General features: G+C 33.0%; 1 pseudogene across 1 annotated transcript; it reads right to left on the reverse strand.

Moving 5' to 3' along the window:
- Window positions 1-1904: 1904 nt before the first annotated feature.
- On the reverse strand, window positions 1905-18340 carry LOC115950415 (annotated as a pseudogene). The gene is made up of 12 exons (XR_004083050.1): window positions 18251-18340; window positions 18032-18136; window positions 17864-17939; window positions 16209-16267; window positions 14382-14449; window positions 12791-12964; window positions 10004-10210; window positions 8802-9057; window positions 8544-8688; window positions 7851-7908; window positions 6430-6729; window positions 1905-2640 (listed from the first exon to the last, which is right to left on the reverse strand). The product of XR_004083050.1 is annotated as a DNA mismatch repair protein MSH1, mitochondrial-like (transcript).
- Between the last annotated feature and the right edge of the window lie 1442 nt (window positions 18341-19782).

The following is a 19782-nucleotide window of genomic DNA, read 5'->3' on the forward strand; positions in this document are numbered from 1 at the left end:
GAATACATTGCCTCTGCTAGCAACGTATCCTGAAGGGATATTGTCTCTATCGAGACGCCTTCATGCATATCCGAAATTTTTACTGAAGGCTTTCGGATACCTTTGGGTTGCACCGCTGGTGCCTTGCCCTTGTCTTTTTTAGAGGATCTTTTATTCATAGTAGGCTGCAATTGGGTTTTGGGAAGAGGATTATGTCTCGAACAAATATTTTCTTGCAAAGCTTCTTTAAAATTTATTTTTAAAATTCTTTTACCAACGTCTTTCTGTGAAATTCTTTTGAAATATTTTATATGAAAAGTATATATAATAAAACAAACTTTTTTCTGTACATTTTTGTGCTCATGCTGAGTAGTGGTATAAAAGCAATCATGATGGAGTCTTTTAATGTTAGAGGGGCTAAAATTTAAAAACTTTACAAAATCTACCATGATTCTATCTATTTTGTAAGTATTACTAAATGTCTCATTTTGTGAGAATATGTGAAATAAAGCTTCTCCATAAATTCTTTCATCAATTGTTGTAATAATCTGGGGGAAATCTATTAGGGACGTATGATTAACTTCGTTTGTTAAGAAATTAAATCTGTCTTTATTCAAGAAATTACCACAATTAATATGTTCTTTAATAGAATCTGTCAAAGCTTCTTTTATTAAAATATCTGTTTTATGAATATTTAAGGATACTATAAAGGATGTAAATATGTCATTTATTATAATTTTGTTTGGTACTTCTATCATACTGTCAGTCCATGCATATTGATTACAAAAGATTGTATCCATATTTCCGTCTTTTATGTCTTTTCTACTAAATTCTTCTATAGATTGGACTTTATGTTGGTACTAATGCAAAAAAGCAATAGAAGAATAAGAACATATCTCTGTCTCTTTGTCTTGTTTAACTTTCTTTTTGTCATTTTCTGTCAATTGATCAACAAGTAATATTTCTGTCTTTAAAGGTGACAAACTTGTTTCAGTTCTATAGATTCCTCTTTCGTTGATATCTGTTAAAATAGTAACCTTTTTGGAAGAGTGTTTTTCTTTCAGGACAGGTGGTACAATGAATCTAAAGAATATATCTTTTCTTAACACATTAGTTTTAATTCCTTCATCTGTCACTAAAAAGAGATAAAATAATAAAGCCATAAAAGGAGTTCCTAAAATAATTTTAGAAGGAAGGTCTTTAATTAAAGCAAAGACTGTTGCAAAATATATTCCACTTGTTTTTTTACCTTTAATTACATACAATAACAAATCAAGGTCGACTACCTCTTTCTTGACTGACTAGCTAAGGGTTGCACATGGGATCATGGGCTGTAGCATCATGAACAAACGGGCACACTTTCTACAGAGATGGATGTGCCAAAATTTCTGTGCTTGCCATCGGCCACATTGGCTAGTCGGAACCCTTGATTAGGAAGCTGGTTGATGAGAAGAGTTTCCAGTTGACAAGCCAGGCTCTTTCCAGGGACTATAAAATAAAGAAAAGACACATTCTGCAGCCCTTCCTTTGAACGATGGCACTGACTCGGCCCTCGAGATCATCCGTCTAGAGCAAAAGTTTTTGAAAAAGTTAATTTAGCATTATAGCTGATAGTTTAATATGTACAGGAAAAAAAAAAAAGGCATATCAGATTATAAAATGACGTCAATAAATTGACTTCGCCAGAGAGTGAAGACAAATACATTGCACCATATTTTGAGCTAAGGTTGCTTGGGTTATCTTGCTGAAATAGCAGAACTACCAATAAAATTTTCTTTATGGCACTTTTCAGCCAGTAACCAAAACAAACCTTCATCATGATGTCATGGCCTGATGTATTTAATCATTCTTGAAAAAAACTTTCAGGACAACTTTCTGAGTATGAAATCATAATTAACAGGAAAAAAAAAAAGGAGAAAAGAATGTCAAAAGAGAAGTACCTCTCCAACATATAATTTCTTGTCAGGTCTAAGCATCACATAGACACTTGAAGCACCTATTGTTGATGGAGGTGGCCGTTCCCTAGCACCAATTAGGACACTGTACCTCAGCAAGTTCTGATATTTTTTTCTTCTTGTAGAGCTCAATCAGCTTCTTCTGACATATTACTGTGACAGCACTCTCAACTTCCTTCTGTAGAAATTCTGTTTGGTTTGTTGACCCTCTCCAATTATGGGCAACTACTTCTCTAATTCTTCTCGACTGAAGGTGAGATTCATCAGAACCATTAATACTCATATTAGAACAAACTTCCACTAGTTCTGAGTCATTTTTTGCTGAAACAACTTCTTTTGCATAAGCTGATAGATACAGGCTTTCAGCTCTTTGGATTATTGATTCAGAAATCCCCTCCTTTTTAGCTGTTTCAAATGCTAGGCTTTCTCCACATATCCCATCTATCAACTTCAGTGTTGGTTTTGTTTTGCCATCAACAGATACTGTTCCCATTGCTTTGTAAACAGTGTTCTTGGTATTGAGTGGCAACGTAAATATTCCATGCAAATGAGTGGATACAACACCCAAACAACCAATTTTATCAAGAGTTTCAATAATGCTACCAGCAATACAAGTCCCTTTTGCTGTTTCTGTTCCTCGGCAAATTTCATATCTAAGCACAAGCCTTCTTTTAGAAATAATGGACCGAATTTCTGACCTTTCTACCTGACATGTTAAAAGCAAGTAAATAAATTGAGGGTTAATTATGATGATATGAGTATAAGACTGAATGACACAAGGTTTAAAAATCAACATATATGCTATTTTGCACGGACACGGATATGGGGATACGGCAATTGTTGAAAAATAAGGACACGACACGGCGGTTAAATAATTAATTATATTTTACATTTAGGCATATTTTTAAATATTTTTAGACATAAAATATGTTTATGTTTAGAATTTAAATTATGTAAGAATTACAAATAAGTAAACTAACACCTAAAGTAGTACAATAATATACAATATTTAACTTTAATAAATAAATGAAACTATAGCAGGACACATTAAAACAAAAATCACTAAATTTATAATAAATATTATAATTTATAAGACAAAACAAAAGGCTGAGTAAAGAAATACATTAACTGTGAGAGTGGGATTAAAAAAAAAAGAAAAAAACGCTTTATAACTTATAACTAAGTGAGTAACAGTACTGTGTACACCAAAATTGATATCCGAAAGAAAGAAAAAAAAAAAAAAAACAGAGAGAGGAGGTAGGAGTCGTCAGACCTGTTGTCCACGCCGAGAGAGAGAGAGATCGCTGGAAGGGACAAGGCACGGCGTCACTCGACGTCTATGGAGCTTGCCGATTGGCCCGATCTAGCTCTAGCGAGGGACAGAGGGCAGCGGCAAAAAAAAAAAAAAAAACAGAGAGAGGAGGTCAGAGTTGTTGGACCTGTTGTCCACGCCGAGAGAGAGAGAGAAAGAGAGAGAGAGATTGCTGGAAGGGACAGGCACGGCGTCACTCGACGTCTATGGAGCTCGCCGATTGGCCCGATCTAGCTCCAGCGAGGGACAAAGGGCAGCGGCGGAGGTCAGAGGGAGGGTGGGTTGAGAACTTGAGAGGTGGGTTGAGAACTTGAGAGGTGGGTTTCTCAAAATCTGTGATTTTTTTTTTTTTTTCTTCACTGCTGGCGTGTCAGATACGTCAGAGCCACGTCGGAGCCGTGTCGGTGTCAGAGAAAGGAAAAGAAAAAGAAAAAAGAGGACACTCGCCGGACATCGGAATCTGGCGAGTCGTACCCGTTTCGGTGTCCGACACGTATCCGACACCAACATGATACCAAAAATGGCGTGTCCGTGCAACCTAGCATATATATATATATAAAAGCAGGAAATTTAGCCATAGTGGTCTACAAAGTGGCACATTCCTTGAGAAGAAATGAGAATTCTCATCATTTAGGCTTCCACCTCTGCACCTCATCAAAATCAAAACTTTGCATTTTTGTCAATGTATTAATTAATTTCCATGTATTGATTGGGTAAATGCATTGATTTTTCATCTATTAATTATTTATAGATGGTGAACTAATTATTTATACAAAAGGAATTTATATGTTTATTTTTATTATATATGTATTATTAAAAAAAAAAACACAATTAATTTGACATGTAATATATGTATGAACCAAAACTGTAGTATTCTATATTCTATATTTTGGCTATGTAATTAAATAGAATATTAATAGGGTAATGCATTTATTATCATGTATTAATTATTTATAAGTGATGCACTAATTATTTATGTAAAATGATTTTTTATGATTATTTTATCAGATTAAATAAGAAACAATTTTGGAATATGACATTCTAGCTTAAATTCAGTTCTCTTGGCAACAATTGAAACAATGTACAAGAAAAGATAAAAGCAAATTTAATTATACACCAATCAAGGATATAAAAGATAATTTTACTATTATATTAGTGGAATTAATCAAATATATGTCAATTCACTCAAGCAATTGGTTCATATTCTTCATTTTTGCATGTTATAAAATTGAAGTTAATTACCGAAATAATATTATAACACATAATAAGAATTAAGAAATTAAGAATTTACATTGCCCAATTGGTTAGTATTCCATGTTATCAAAAAATTAAGAATTTATGTTGTGTTTCTTTGATAAATCCAAAAGATTAAGATCAAAGGAATGATTTTTTAGATAACAAATTTCTGTTTACTAGTATATAGGCTAGAAAGACAACATGAGGTAGGAGGGCCAAAGATTTTTTAGGTTCTAGTACATCAAAGGGAAAGATATAGATGAAAGAATAAAATTTGAACTCAAGCAAGGCTAACCTCTTCATTTGACCAGTAAAACTTCATTGAAATAACTTATCAAAAAAAAAAAAAAAAAAAAACTTCATTGAAATAAAAAGTATGGAAATACAGAGGAAAAAAAACACAGGCAGTGTGCTAAAGGCAACAAAGAAATAAACTAAACAAAGAAAGTACAAAAATGAAGCATATCGGGCAAAGAGTTGAAAGTAAAAACACCCAAAGCATTTGCCCATTCAAACAAAGTCTGAAGGAAGAGAAGTTTCAACTCATAAATTGATCTTTCATTCCCTTCAAAGGTGAGTGTATTCCTTTCCCTCTAAATGACCCACATAAGACAATGAGGAAGCATTCTCCAAAGCACCTTAGTTCTGATTCTATTAAGCTTGCTTGGCCAACATGCTATGAGTTCCACAACACTACATGGCATGACCCAATGAACCCCAAAAAGTTAACACACCATATTACACAACTCTTGGGCTACTGGGCAGTGCAAGAGTAAGTGATCGATGGTTTCCCTGTTCCTCTAGCACATGCAACAACAATCCACCACCACCTCCTTAAATTGTCAAATGACTAACCTCTTAATTTTAGGTATTGCAGAAGTCAACTGCTTGGGAAATTTTTTGACCGAAGATAATCTTACCAAGCATAATAGTGTTATAGTAGACTCATGTTGTATGTGTAAAAATTCTGAGGAAACAGTTAGTTATCTACTTCCGCCTTGTCCAATGGCTCGAGAGTTGTGGCCCCTAGTGTTCTCTTTATTCAAAGTACAGCAGGTGATGCCTAAGTTCATGAGCTGTTTGAGAAGTTTAGTCAAGCTAATTGCATTTAGATTTGGAAGGCATTTCCATCTTGCCTTAAGTGGACTATTTGGAAGGAATGCAAAAGTTTCATCACATCACAGTATGTGGGCATCTTAGTGATTTTGCTTGATGCTTAAACTGAATACATCATGAAACTCTTCAATGTTGGTTCTAAGGACAACTATAGTACCTTTTGGTTTTTGGGACATCAATAACATTTTCCTGAAATTTTGATATTGTATCTTACACCTCCTTCCATAACAAGTTCACAATCTGATGCTTCAGCAGATATTGGATGATTCTAAATTTAGGGTCTTTCCTGCTTGAAATGGGAAAGCTTTTATGGATTAGAGGTAGGCATAAGACAATAAGAGCTAAGGGGACACTAGAGATATAAGTTAGCAATATTTCAAAAGCACAAAATGGGCTAGTGACTTTGTTTTTTTTGATGAATTATATGTTATATGCCCGAAAGAAGTTTACAAATTATAATGTACCTTAATTTTTGAATGCCTTACACTATTTATGGCCAAAACACAATTAAGGTGATTAATTACCTCGTCAAAGTGTTGTCCAAATTACATGGGGTAAGCTACAAGATTTATGGTTCAACATGCTGCTCTGCATTCATCACAGAGCAAGATGAGTGTGGATCTTCTCTGTTCCCTACCTGTTACCAATTTGCTATATGATGGCGCCAAAAGGATAACATTGCTATCCAATTGACAAAATAATGAGTACAGAGAGGTAAATCTAACAAGAAAGCCATTCAAGATACCAAAGAATGACTCCATTGCTAAAACACCATATATCCGATGCCTGAAAAGTATGAAGACATAAGATGTAGATAATTTAATGTCATACATGAAATGAGCTTTTTCCATATGCAGGACTATCATAAGATTTCATATGAAGCATGATTGAATCATATTGAGGAATCAAGGCTGACTCTGCAGGCACCATAAATCCACATATTCCAAGTAATGCAGCAGCACAAATTGACGGAAGCAAACTTGATTTACCACCCCCATTTGGTCCTGTCAAAAGAAACAATGATTGCATAGCAACTGTATTATGTACAGCACTGCCTTCTGCTACATCAAACCAATATGGTGATAGACCAATTATCTCCATCCCATATGCTTCATCTAATGGCTTCACATCCTGTAATCAATACAATAATGTCATACCACTATGTAAAAAACATAATGACGATGGTTTCTGTCATTAAATGACATTAGCATTTCTAGTACATAAGAGTCGGCAGTAACCGTGATAATTAAACCTTATTATGTCAAAACATGTATACCTACAAAGAACAGGCAATTTAATATACAGCATATACTATTTACGTTTGGGTTTTTTTCTTTTTCTTTTTTTATAAGTAATAAACAATCTTTAGTATATTGAAGGAAAACCTTAACTATACTATATGTATGCAAAAGGTTCACCTAAAAATGCAACCAAAATTCAACTGATCTACGAAATCAGAAAGAGAAGAAAACTGGATGCAGCCAAAAGCATGCATCCACTTATACAATTGTCTTAAAAAAAAAAAAACTTAAGCTGCATCTTGGGAAATTCAACACCAGTACACATCCTATTATTTCCCCCCATTCAAATAGTCCACATAAGACATAGAAGAGTAGTTCCAAATCAATCTTCTGCTATGTCTTTGAAACAGCCCTTCCCCACAAAATAAGACATCAATGACCTTCAAAGATGTCACCCAATGAACTCCAAATAAAGATAAAAAACAAAAACACACAATGAAGTAAGAGATGCTGATGGGATCTAGTGCACTAGTGTTAGAAAACTGTAAGATATCATCCAGTGCAACATATACACAATCACAATACTGGAGTTCTGCCAACAACTTATCATATTCATCAAAAACCTAAAAAATGATGTTTCTATATCAGTTAATAGGACAAGGTACTATCTACGTTAAATAAAAACACACCACATACACATGGGATATATTATTCACACCTACAATATCAGCATGGACAAGACAACAGTTTCACAACTCTAGCATGAACTGATTACAGTTTAGAGATTAAAATAGGAAAAAAAAAAAAAAACAAAAAAAAAACCTAAATAAGTTGCATCCTGTTCACGAACATCTTCATTGGGATAAACAAGAGCATAACTAATAATCATTCCTATAAAGGTGAAAGTACATATCGTAATATTAGCGAATAAAATATGGCAATTATGATTAGTATTGCCAGATGGAATGATGTAATATTTGCTCAATCATATGTTGATTTCTTGAATACAACCTTGGACCTATGTGACTTGGCAAGAGTGGGAAAAACCCATTACCTTCTTCTCCCTTCACTGCAAAATATCAATCAACCATAATTTAAATACAGTCAGCCAGATTAATAGGAGACTAGGGGTGATGAAACAACATAGTATATCAACAACTAAAATTTTGCAACACTATACAGCACGATGAAATTGACAAAAGGTTGAGTTGGAGCTCGGATGTAGCTTTGCAACACATACAGTCTACACCAAACCTTTAGTTAAGGTGTAGACTGTATGCCCCAAAAAAAAAAAAAAAAACAGTTCTTTTGTTTAGTTGAATCATTTCCATGAAAGAATTAACAATTTATACAACTTAGTTAAAAACTAAGAATATAAATATGAACTGATATGCATATTATTGTCTTCTTAAAGTCTGCAGTTCAAAGGCTGAGTAGTGAACACAGTTCAGATGATTCTCATATGGATACAGGAAAGCTAAATTGATTTCAAGCCAACCCTGTCCTAACCAAGTTTTACACCTAGGTATTAGGCAAAAAATATATGTCAACACCCTAAATCTTCTAACTTATCAGTAAACAAAGTCTACAGTTAAAGAAAGCAAAAGTTTTCTTGTCAGAAATGCAACTAATGGGCCAGATGATTTGTTGTTATAGATATGTAAGGAATGTCGCAAAAGCTTAATGATGATATGTGATCCCAACCTCACATTAGCAAATAATGCCTTTGCAATAACGAGCAACATAGAGGCAAAGACAAGGACATTGATTTTAGATTGCATTTCAAAAGAAAGTCCCCTCAATAATTCCAAGACCTTTACTTTTGCCTTGGCACCAGCCTCATGATACCCGAAGCAAAACATAAAACAAACACTTTTATCATTATCAAAAGATAATTATCATGAGGGAAGTATTTTAATGAGACAAACCATTATAAAATTTCCTCGGCTTTATTTGGATACCTCATTAAAGCATCCTCCACCTTCATTGTGGTAAACCATTCCTCTCCAACCTTTCTACCTCTTGAATCAGCAGCAGGTTTAAGCTGTTTAATTTGTTCCTCCCCAGGAGTCCCAGCCCATACAGATGGTGCAAACCTTTTTCCCTTGAACCAAACAGCTTCATGCTCTCGGGCATATAAAATTTTTCCCTTTGGACCTCCAAATGGAGCTGTGGTAGCCTTTATTCTAGTAATTATTGGGAGGAAATCTTCAGTAACCTGCAAGTAATTGCCCATAAATAAAACCATAGAAATATAAAATATATGCAATTAAAAATTTATAAGCATCATTAATTAAAAATTTTGAACAAAAGGACTCACAAGAATATAATAACGCAACTTGCAAATTTGCTAATGTAGTGAATAAAATGAGAATATGATAATATTCATTTGACTTCGAACACATGGGTGGTACATGCAACAACATGCATGGCGTAGCAATTGTTGAAATTGAATAACTAGTAGTTATGCAAGATAACCATACTTGTCATAGCTTCATAAGTAGATGTGCAATCTGGTGATAAGATCTACAAACTTGGCAAGGATTCGTAAGTAGATGTGCAATTTACATAGCAGTTGTACAATTTGAGGATCTGTTGAGAATGGGGAATATTTGGAAGTAGTATCCATACCTGCAATAAGTAAGCTACTGATACTTCTTCCATACTCAATATGTATATGACATTCCATAAACCTTGAATTTTTTTCCCCTTTATTTATTTTGATAAGACCTTTTTTCCCCTTTTATTAAAAACTTGGAAAAACATTGGATGAGGAATATATATTTAATAAAATTCTTTCCAAAGGTATAAAATTATATTATAGACGTAAAGATAAATGTCAGAAGAGTTTATGACATGGATTTGACCCTTTTAATCTTAGTGTTATCTCATTGAAGGATGTACAGATTGAAATTGCATGCAAATTACTAAACAATACCTTACAATTGCAACTCTGACAATACATACAAGCACGCATTCATCATATTGCGGCATTCATATGAAATGGTTCTTATAATTTTTATCCATATCCATGCTTAACAAATAAGGATAGATTGTACACAACTGAAGGCAAATGAGAAATTATGATCTGCTTGGAAACACCGAATATCACAGTAAAGCATAAAGATATCCAGTCATGGCAAGTTTGAGTTCTCGAGACCTACTGCTGAAGATAGTGCCTCAGCTGCACTTTGCAGTTGTGCAAGTTCTTCCTCTATATGGATCCTCTTCACACGACCTTTCCAAGAAGACTCCATATCCTCAAAAAAGTCACTCGGAATAACAGAAGAGGAACTAATCTTTTGATCACTTTCCCCATCTAGAGAGATCATTTCACCAATTCTACCTGAAGCCCATTCACATTCAGTAACCTGGAAGAAAACAAGGACAACAAAAATTATACACCATAAATATTGAGCTGGGCAGACGAACAAGAAATTATATATTGACAGCATCAACTTCAATTTATGCTTAATTCAAACCCCCACAAACCATAGTCTGACAATCCATGAAAGCATCAAGTTAAAGTACAACTGTTTATGAAGCTAGCACATGTAAATTGGACATAAGACAACGTCATTACTAACCAGATTAACGATTAAATGATTAATAAACACAACATTTGAGTTCTCCCAAAATTATTTTGGAAGATAAATTAAAATGATGGTGGATATAGTGAGGTTTGACATTTTTTAAGTAGGCATGCCAATTGGGATGAGCTGAGTCTTGCATAACCTCAGCCCAAAAGAAAATTTTCTTGTCCAGGCTCATCAGGGCTTGAGATGAGTTATTATACAGCCTGATTTAATCACATAACTCAGGGGTGCAATTTGGATTGAGTCTGGCTGACCTGCATTTGTCATTGGTAAAGGAATCAGTGGGTAATAATGCACAAAACACCCTGACTATGACTTGAACCATCTTTAATACCCCAGTTTGACACCTTCAATTATATGCTCGGCCACTTGCAAAAAGAATAACAATAATCTAGACAAAAAGAACAACTTAGGTCATAGAAAAGCAATTTGAATAATGGAGTCTACACTCATGGCAGTAACACCAATTAAGTGTTATCTCTCTCTCTCTCTCTCTCTCTCTCTCTCTCTCTCAAATCTCGAATGTTCCGAGTAGAACTGTAGGGTTCTTACAATGTTTCGCAAGGTAATTACGCAACATTGCAAAGGTTCATTATAAAGTGATCAGTGCAACTTGTCAATTTTAGATGTACCTTGTTCATTTATGAATTCACCCCTTTTAATATTACACTAGCCGCGAACCCGCGCGTTGCGCATGATAATTATTTTTATGGTGGTTTTATTAAAAAAAAATTTACAATTTAAACTAATCTAATAATGAGTAATGTATTTCGTAATTATATTTTTATTTATTATAGGAACAATCATAAATGTAATATAGGAATAATCCAAAACACCAAAAAAACATAAACTAAAAAAAATTAATAAAACTTAACAATGATTAATTGAACTAATATTAGGATAAAATTTTGTTTTTGATAATCTATTAAGGTTATTTTATTTATAGAAATTATAATTTCGGCCACCCAAAACATATTATCAAATAAACAATTATTAGCAAAATCTAAGAATTAAACTTCTATACATGCATTATTATAAAATAATAATAATAAAAATAAAATTGCAAAAGTTAAAATTTGTCACCTATTTGATTATTTTCGTGTGACTAACCTTTACTTCTTTAAATAAATGGCATTATAGAGTACTTCTAATACAACTATTAAGAGTACTTTGTCCACCACAAATGATTAGAAAAAAAAAATTTAGTAAAGTCTCATAGTTTAACATCTAAATTGAGCACTATAAAAAATCATACTATGTAACAGAATAAATACCAAATTATCCAAATCATGCTATATAATAGAATAATATTATATTTTTATATGCTATATTTAATTCCTTATAACGCAATAGGATAACATTTAACAATTAAAGAAAAAAAATTTTAAAAAAAACAACAACAATTTTAAAAACAAAACTAAATCACAATTTAAAAAACAAAACTAAATCGCATTAACTCAAAATAGAGTTTTAAAGAATATAAAAAATTATCATCCTAAAGTAGAGATGCAAGAAAAATAAAAAATAAAAAATAAAATCCACCTAAAAATTTAGAGAGAGAGAGAGAGAGAGAGAGAGAGAGAGAGAGAGAGAGAGAGAAAGAGGGAACCTTTTTTTTTTTTTTTGTGAGGGAAAACTATGCATAGAATAGAAGAGATAGTGACAAATTTATAGTAAGAATGTGTGAATAAGAAGAGACAAAAATAAAGGAAGATGAAGGGAAAGAGGAAGAATGATATTAATGTAGAGGGTAGTGGGGAGATGAAAAGGTAAGGAAGGGAGAAAGATTGAAGAAATAGTGGGGAGATGAAATGTTAAGGGAGAGAGAAAAGTTGGAAAAGTATAAATATTAAAAAAATAAATGTTAAAAACAGTTATAAGAAAATTGAAAAAAAAAAAAAAAAACCCTAAAGCTTGAAAGGTTTCAACGTTTTTGTTTTTTTTTTTTCTTCCTTCCTTTAAGATGAAAAGGCTCACACAAAACCTTAAAACTGAATTGAAAAGACTTTGAGTTGGGCTTGATAGTGAAACTAAATAACTAAGAGGTGGACTAGATTAATTATACAAATTTATTATAGGATGATAGTGGAAATAAATAAATAAGTAGTGGGCTACATTTATTGGGCTGAAAATTGTAAAAATCATTTTAAAATTGTAGGACAAATTATATTTAAAAAAAAAAAAAAAAGAATGACGTGGCAGCTAATGTGGCGCAACGTAAAAGCAGTAGCATTAAACGCTACGCTTCAACTTTTAGTAATATATAGATGAATTACTACCTCTCTTTTTCCCTAATAAAATAAATTTAGGACAGAAGTGCAAAAACAATCAACAAGGTTAGGTGTTTATACTTACCAATGTCTCAAAGTCAATTTTTAATCCAGTTGCCACCCATATCGGATCCATCAACAATTTCAGGATTTCATTGAGCTCAGAATTTTTATACATGCGCAATATGTCATCCAGTAAATTTTTTATTCTACAAAATTCAAAATGATTGGCCTCCCTCTGTTCAAGTAGCTTCACAAGCTGCACAACATAAAGAAAGACACAGACAAACCAAAAATCAGACATAGATGTACTCAATATATTCACATATATACCTACATAAACACACTGTCAAAAAAGAAGAAGAAGAAGAGAGAGAGAGAGATCATACACGCATTCCAAAGGAAAATGTTAAGAGGATATTTGGTCGGTTTTGTGTTTGTGTTATTTGGGATATCCTGGGTGATGTGAAAATGGTGGTATAGATGTTAGACAAGTGGCATGGTTGATTTTATCATCACAGGAATTCAAAGATTTGGAAGGCCATTACCTTTTCCCCAGTCTAATGTGGACAATCTGAAGGGAGAAGAATGGTAGATTTTTCATGGTATTGAACACCATAATCAAGTTATCACAGTCAATGTTGGGACTTCTGTATAATTAGTTGACTACCTTGGGTAACATCTATTGTATTCTCTATCAGAATTTTTAGATCTCTTGAGATTGACGGTATAATTCCTTAGGAGTGGTTTGATACGCATAATGCGTAGTTAAACTATGTCCTCTTTTATAACAAAATCAGTATTACCTAATAAAAAGAAAAATGTTAAGAGCATATGAGAGTAAGAGAGAAAATTGCCCCATAGAAAATAGAAAAATGGTTTTTCACCATGGATACACAGAAATCAAAATAGAATTCCTTCAAAATTATTGGTTTACAATTACATAACACCACGTTGCAGTTCATGGTAATGAACTCCAGAGAACTAACATTTCAATGTCATATTGCTTATCCACATTTATAGAAGTTACTGACACACTTTATTGGTAGCGACAACACCTAACTCAGCTAGAATTTTATTACAACCTTGTACTCAAACAGTCAATAGAATGGTTAATGTCACCAAGGAATTAGACGCCGTTGGGGCATGGGATGACTAGTAAAATAGGAATTATCAGTTCCACGCTGATGAAGTAGAATTTTACATAATCTAAAGATCCACCTTGAACAGAGCAACTAAAATTTGTAATGATAAAAGCAATAATGAACTGATCCATAGTAGCTTTTAGACTAACCCATTACCTATATTCTCACACTACCAAGAAAATTATTATAGATCAAGTGCATAAAACTTGAAAAGTGGAGACGAAAGCTATATTCTTTCAAATAGCAAGAGCTCAAAGTTTTCCTCGAGTTATTTCTATAAATCAAAAATCTGTAAAATGCAAGTTTAGGTTATAAAATTTAATCATTGTCTAATAGGTGACAAAACATATTGGTTCCACTTTCTTATTAATATCACTTAGTACAACGAGGAAACAAATTCAGTCGGAAAAATATTTCACGAAAGCTTTCAAAAGGGAGAACAACATATAGCATGTGCAGGTATTTTTGTATGAAACACACTAATAAAGAAGTTAGGGAAAAAACACATTAAGAGAGAAATTGGAATACAACCTTTGCAGATGAAACACAAGTAAACTCAGGAATGGAGCATGTCACGTTGCTCATTAGCTTGCAAGTTGCTGCCCAAACAGATACAGCTTAGAGAATATTCACAAAATATTCAATTATGAGATAAAATACTATTGTAGTAACATGGAGAAAGAAGAAAATGTTTAATTTACAATGAAAATTGACTCGTGTTTAAGTACAAAAAAAGCAGGAAACTTTCAGGTTCACAACCCCACACAAAGGTTATCACAGGTTAGTCATTCCTCTTTCTGTCACACTTTTCATTTTGAATTTCTGGTAGTTGCCTATTATCTGTTAGGGGGAGTAAAGCCATAGCAAATCCGACCAATAGCAAACTAAATCATGGAAATGTGCCAACCAAAGCATGCCAGTGAATAGATTGAGTCATGCATATTATTATTTGACTTGCTGTTAACAATAGCAATCCAGTACGCATTTTGTTCCAGCAATCAGTTAGATGTTATAGAAGCCCCTAAATAATAATTATTACCAAAACTTATTCATTATAAGAACTAAAGAGAATGCAGGTTGGGCCAGTTAAACAGTTCAAAAATTGAATATCCAAGTGAAAGTAGATTTTGTCAGGAACTTTTTACTGTTTTAGCTTTAGCTTGTCAACACCTACTTTTGTACAGAATGAAAATGACTCTAAATGGGTGTCTTTCTTTTTATGGACAACAGCTAATCATGGGATACTCACCATTGATAATCTTGTTAAGAGAGGTTAGTCTCTGGTTAATAGGTGCTATTTATGCTACTGCAATGGGGGTATCAGTGGATCACCTTCTTCTTTATTGTAAGTTTTCTCATGCCTAATGGTGTGAAACTTTTGCAATGTTTGGGATCCAGTGGGTAATGTCGAGGTCAGTTAGCACTTTTTTCTTTATCTGGAGAACTTGGTTTGGAAAGTATCTTTCAACCATTTGGAATATGGCATCGGCATGTTTAATGTGGTTAGTTTGGTAGGAACGTAATACCCGCATTTTTGAAGACAAGGAGAGAACATTAGATCATCTAAAATCTCTCCTCTTTGGTACTCTGTTTCATTGGGCTCGTATTTGGGGGTGTACGAATTGTATTTCTTTATCTAAGTTCTTAGTCTCTATTTCCTTTAGTTCTTCATTATATTGTATTTGTTTCTTGTTTAGAGTTTTCACTATCGTGAACATGATATTCAATTTTTTTCAATAAAAGTCTTATTATCTATCAAAAAAATCAAAACGACTCTAAAGTAACTACATAATTTTTATTTATTTGAAAGTTACCCATGCACCCTGTGGGTATTGAACCCACAACCTCACCCTTCCCCACCACCCCACCCCCCAAAAAAAAGAAAAAAGAAAAAAACGCTTAACTCCAGTTGTCTAAAAATAAAACCTTTTTTTTGCATAAGAAACATGACTTACCCTACCAAAAGTTTAGACTCAATTCTTGATAGTTAATAATTTAATTACAGTACCTTTGCCACTTTGGTTTGTTTCAAGAGTAAAAGAGTTAGGGTGGGGGTTGATAGGGCCTAGGTTCAGAACGTGGCAAAAGTTTATCTAATATCTTCAATGTACAATCTTAAAAAAAAAAATTAATAAATGCTCAAGTTGGGTTCTCAGCTTGTAACTCTATAACATTCTTGTAACCAACAAAACAAATGAAAACATAAACAATAGTAAATGAAATAAAACCTGATCATATTATCGCCATGTAATTTTCCACAACTCATGGAGAGAATAATAAAGATTTCAGAGGCCTATTTTAGCTCATAATCATATCCAACTACATATTCACATCTATAAAATGCACTTCACAACTCACCTTGAATTTTGGATGCAATATCATAGGGAGGAGGGTTAAGAAGAAGATCTCTAATATACCTGCGACATAAAGAAATCATCATAACTAAGGAACAAAGAGTAAACCCTACCGTGGTGCATAATTCAGAAAACAGAGTTGCATAGTAAATTTATTTTCATATGATAATGTGAATATCAACAACAGAAAGTTGGAAATAAATGCTTACTGTAAAAGAAAACTTAAAGCCTAAAATTACAAATAAAACAATGACTTCATGGGCTCCAATTTGAAATCAACATGTAGATGTTGGCAATTTAAACACAAAAGTGGAAACCTTTTAGAAAGCTTTTAATACTGTGCAAAGAGCTCTCCTCAAGGATGGATGTCACATTGAATTACTTAAATATCATTCACAATCAACATTAATACCCACTTAAGGCTAATTTTTGAAAATCAACGTGCCTATATACCAAGTAAGCTTTCAGCCGCCTCTTCTCCCCACTTTCAAGACTTTTTCTCCCCGGTAAAAACTGCACTTGTCTCCAATAAACCCTTTTTTCTTGAGGTAAATTTATAAAATGTATTTCCTTTAAATCCTTAATCTACTTCTTCAAATCAAACCATATGATCAACAAACTAATCTATCAAAAAAATAAACAACTCTAAACTACTCTAACTAATATAAAGCACTTAAAAAAAATGTAATACTCAGTGCACAAAACTCCTATTTTTATGAAAATTAGGAAGGTAGGAAGTCTAACCACCCCCCCCCCCCCCCTTTTTTTTTGAGATGATGATTCCCATACTTGAACCCATGACCTGTCGCATTTGGTGGAAGGTACTTGCCATTGCACCGAGGCCCATCCTCTTGGTACAATACACTTAACAAGTCTAAACTACTCCAACTAAATACTTCTTCTGCCCAATTATGCTCTGCCCTATCTCATTGTAAGTGTTTTCTTTGTCTCCATATAGCATTTGTCTCCATATCCCATTTTAAGTGTTTCATATAATCCTACCAAGAGTCTTGTAGCTCAACTAGTACCTCCTGATGTTTCCAACGGAGATATCTAGGGGTCAAATCGCCCCCCTGTTATTGTAACTAATTATAAAATTAAAATTAGAAAAAGGAAAAAAAGTGTTTCATTTTATCCTCAGTCCCTCTTTGATAAGTGTATTATACTAGACTCCAACAAATTTGGCCAGAAGAACCATACAAAAGAAACAAGGTTTGCAAGCATCTTTTCAGATGCAAGGTTCAGATCAAAATTATATAAATCATATAATGTACAAAATTAACGGTATAGTTCAATGATGTAAATGGGACTTTTAAATTTTAGAATAAAAATTACCAAATCTTATTAATGAGATAACAGTCAAATTAATAGTATCTAACATCAGAATATCTGGATCTCGAGAAGTTCAACTTGATCATCTCCAATATTTCTCCTACTGTTACATAGACTCTCATTTTTACTTAAAAGTAGCTATGAAGGGAAAGAGGTCTACAACTATCACTGTAATACTTATTGAACAAATTTTTTAACTATAACCATTAAAGCCAAAGTTCAAAAATAAGATGAAAAAAACATAGAATTAAATTACCAGAATAATTAGATGACATGTCCTTATAATCTAATAATATAACTAATCATGCAAAGCAATTACTGACTCACAATACAGGTAGACCAGTGCAATTAGATGGAAGCAACACCTTCAACAAACAGGGTATTCCCTCTGTTGGTATGGCCCCTAGAAGATGCAACACAAGGAGAAATAAGTTTAGTACGACTTTCATTTGGAGTTTGAAAATTAAAAATGAACCTTGCCTATAAGTCACTAACCAATTTGCGTTGCTGTTCCTAGGGTTAAGGTTGGGGCCTATTTTCTGAAGACACAGTGACATTCCTAAATGCAACATCATCATCAAGACCATAGAGCTCCTTTACCTACAAATGTTCAATAATTATGACTTGCATTATTTTCAAACAAAGTAATGTAGTAAACAAAAAGGTGCTCATAATTTGAGTAGCAATAAAGCCAATCGGCAATCACATACAAACCTTAAGCAAAAGCTCAGTGACAGGATTCCCTTCAAACCATTCAAATTGTCTGCCACTACATTCTCCCCACAATAGGCCACCCTCACCAATAAGGCAGAAAAGAAAAATGTACCAAGTGTTTTCTTTCTCTAATACAAATGATATAATTTTTGTAAAAATGCTTTAGAAAAAAAGTGAACATAATAAAATTATTGTTTGTGACTGTCATAAACAAAGAAAGAAAGTTTTTAATTTTGCCCAAAATAAAAAGTAATTATATTTAAACTAGTCTGGGGCCTCTTGGCACCATAAAAAGCATAAAAGCAACTTCCTCCATGCACCACTTACCAAATATCAATTATAAACTAATTAACATGAGAGTTAAGCCATGGCCTCATTGATTTGCATAACAAACGACTAACAAAGTTCGCCTAATTGGTACCTATCAAGCCAAGACTTACGGATATATACTTTTAATATGCCTAGGGTTTGTTTTACAGAAAATAAAGGGGAAAGAAAATTATTTGTGGCAGTTGTATATTTCCCACCCAATTTGTTTTACAAGAACTTTCAAAGTCTTGGAAAATAAAGGAAAATGTTTCCAAGATTTTATTCTGGATTCCTAAAGCACTAATGGAAACGTACAAGCAAATTAATATGCCTTGAAATATTTTAGGAAGTAAAGTTTGTTAGAAATGGTGAGCACTGATGCTTTTATTATTTAGAATTCTTTCCTTTTATTAGCTATCTTGAAAAAATCCATTCCTAACCAACCAAATTGGAAAAAAGAAATTTCATAGATGTTCCTAGAAAATATTTTTAGGAAAGCATTTTCCATTATGAAAATATTTTCTAGTGAAACAAATAGAGCCTAAGCATGCACAAAGTGGTAATAGAGATTTTTTATTTATTATTATTATTTTTTTTTTGAATATTGCTTAAAAGATTTCACCTCTTAAGAAACCGAATATTTATAACCCCCAGACTTGTACTTCACCCACATGTATTTTCAAAAAAACTGAAAACTATTATTTAAACACACGTACCAAATGGGCCCCAAGTATCTAGAAAAGAGTTTTACACAAACACAGACATATATACTTGCTTAGATTATGATGGAATAAAATTTCTATTTTGTATAAAAATAAAATATAATATAATTGGAACAAAGTTTGTAGACAAACTTTGATGGCTTTAACTTTTTCTAAGAAAATGCTAAAAGTCTAGGACAACAACTTGACATGTGTTGAGTTATAAGTAGTGGAAAAAAAGTAGCGGTACATGTGAGTCCACACCTCTACCACTTACAACTTACCACGTGACGAGTTGTGACAAAAGTTGTATAAATAGTTGTGATGATGGCATTTTTCTTTCACATGACTCACTTAACCTAACTAACACTTGTTATATGCATTGCGCACATATTTGCTTCTTAGAGGAAGTTGAAGTCTTAAGTCTATAATTAGGTTTGTAACCAAATTTTATACATAAAAATGTTCTATTGCACTTTTTTTATATATTAATTTTATGATAAAGTTTAGTTACAAAAATGG

This window comes from Quercus lobata, chromosome 6 (assembly GCF_001633185.2).
Source record: "Quercus lobata isolate SW786 chromosome 6, ValleyOak3.0 Primary Assembly, whole genome shotgun sequence".
NCBI classification, from domain to species: domain Eukaryota; kingdom Viridiplantae; phylum Streptophyta; class Magnoliopsida; order Fagales; family Fagaceae; genus Quercus; species Quercus lobata.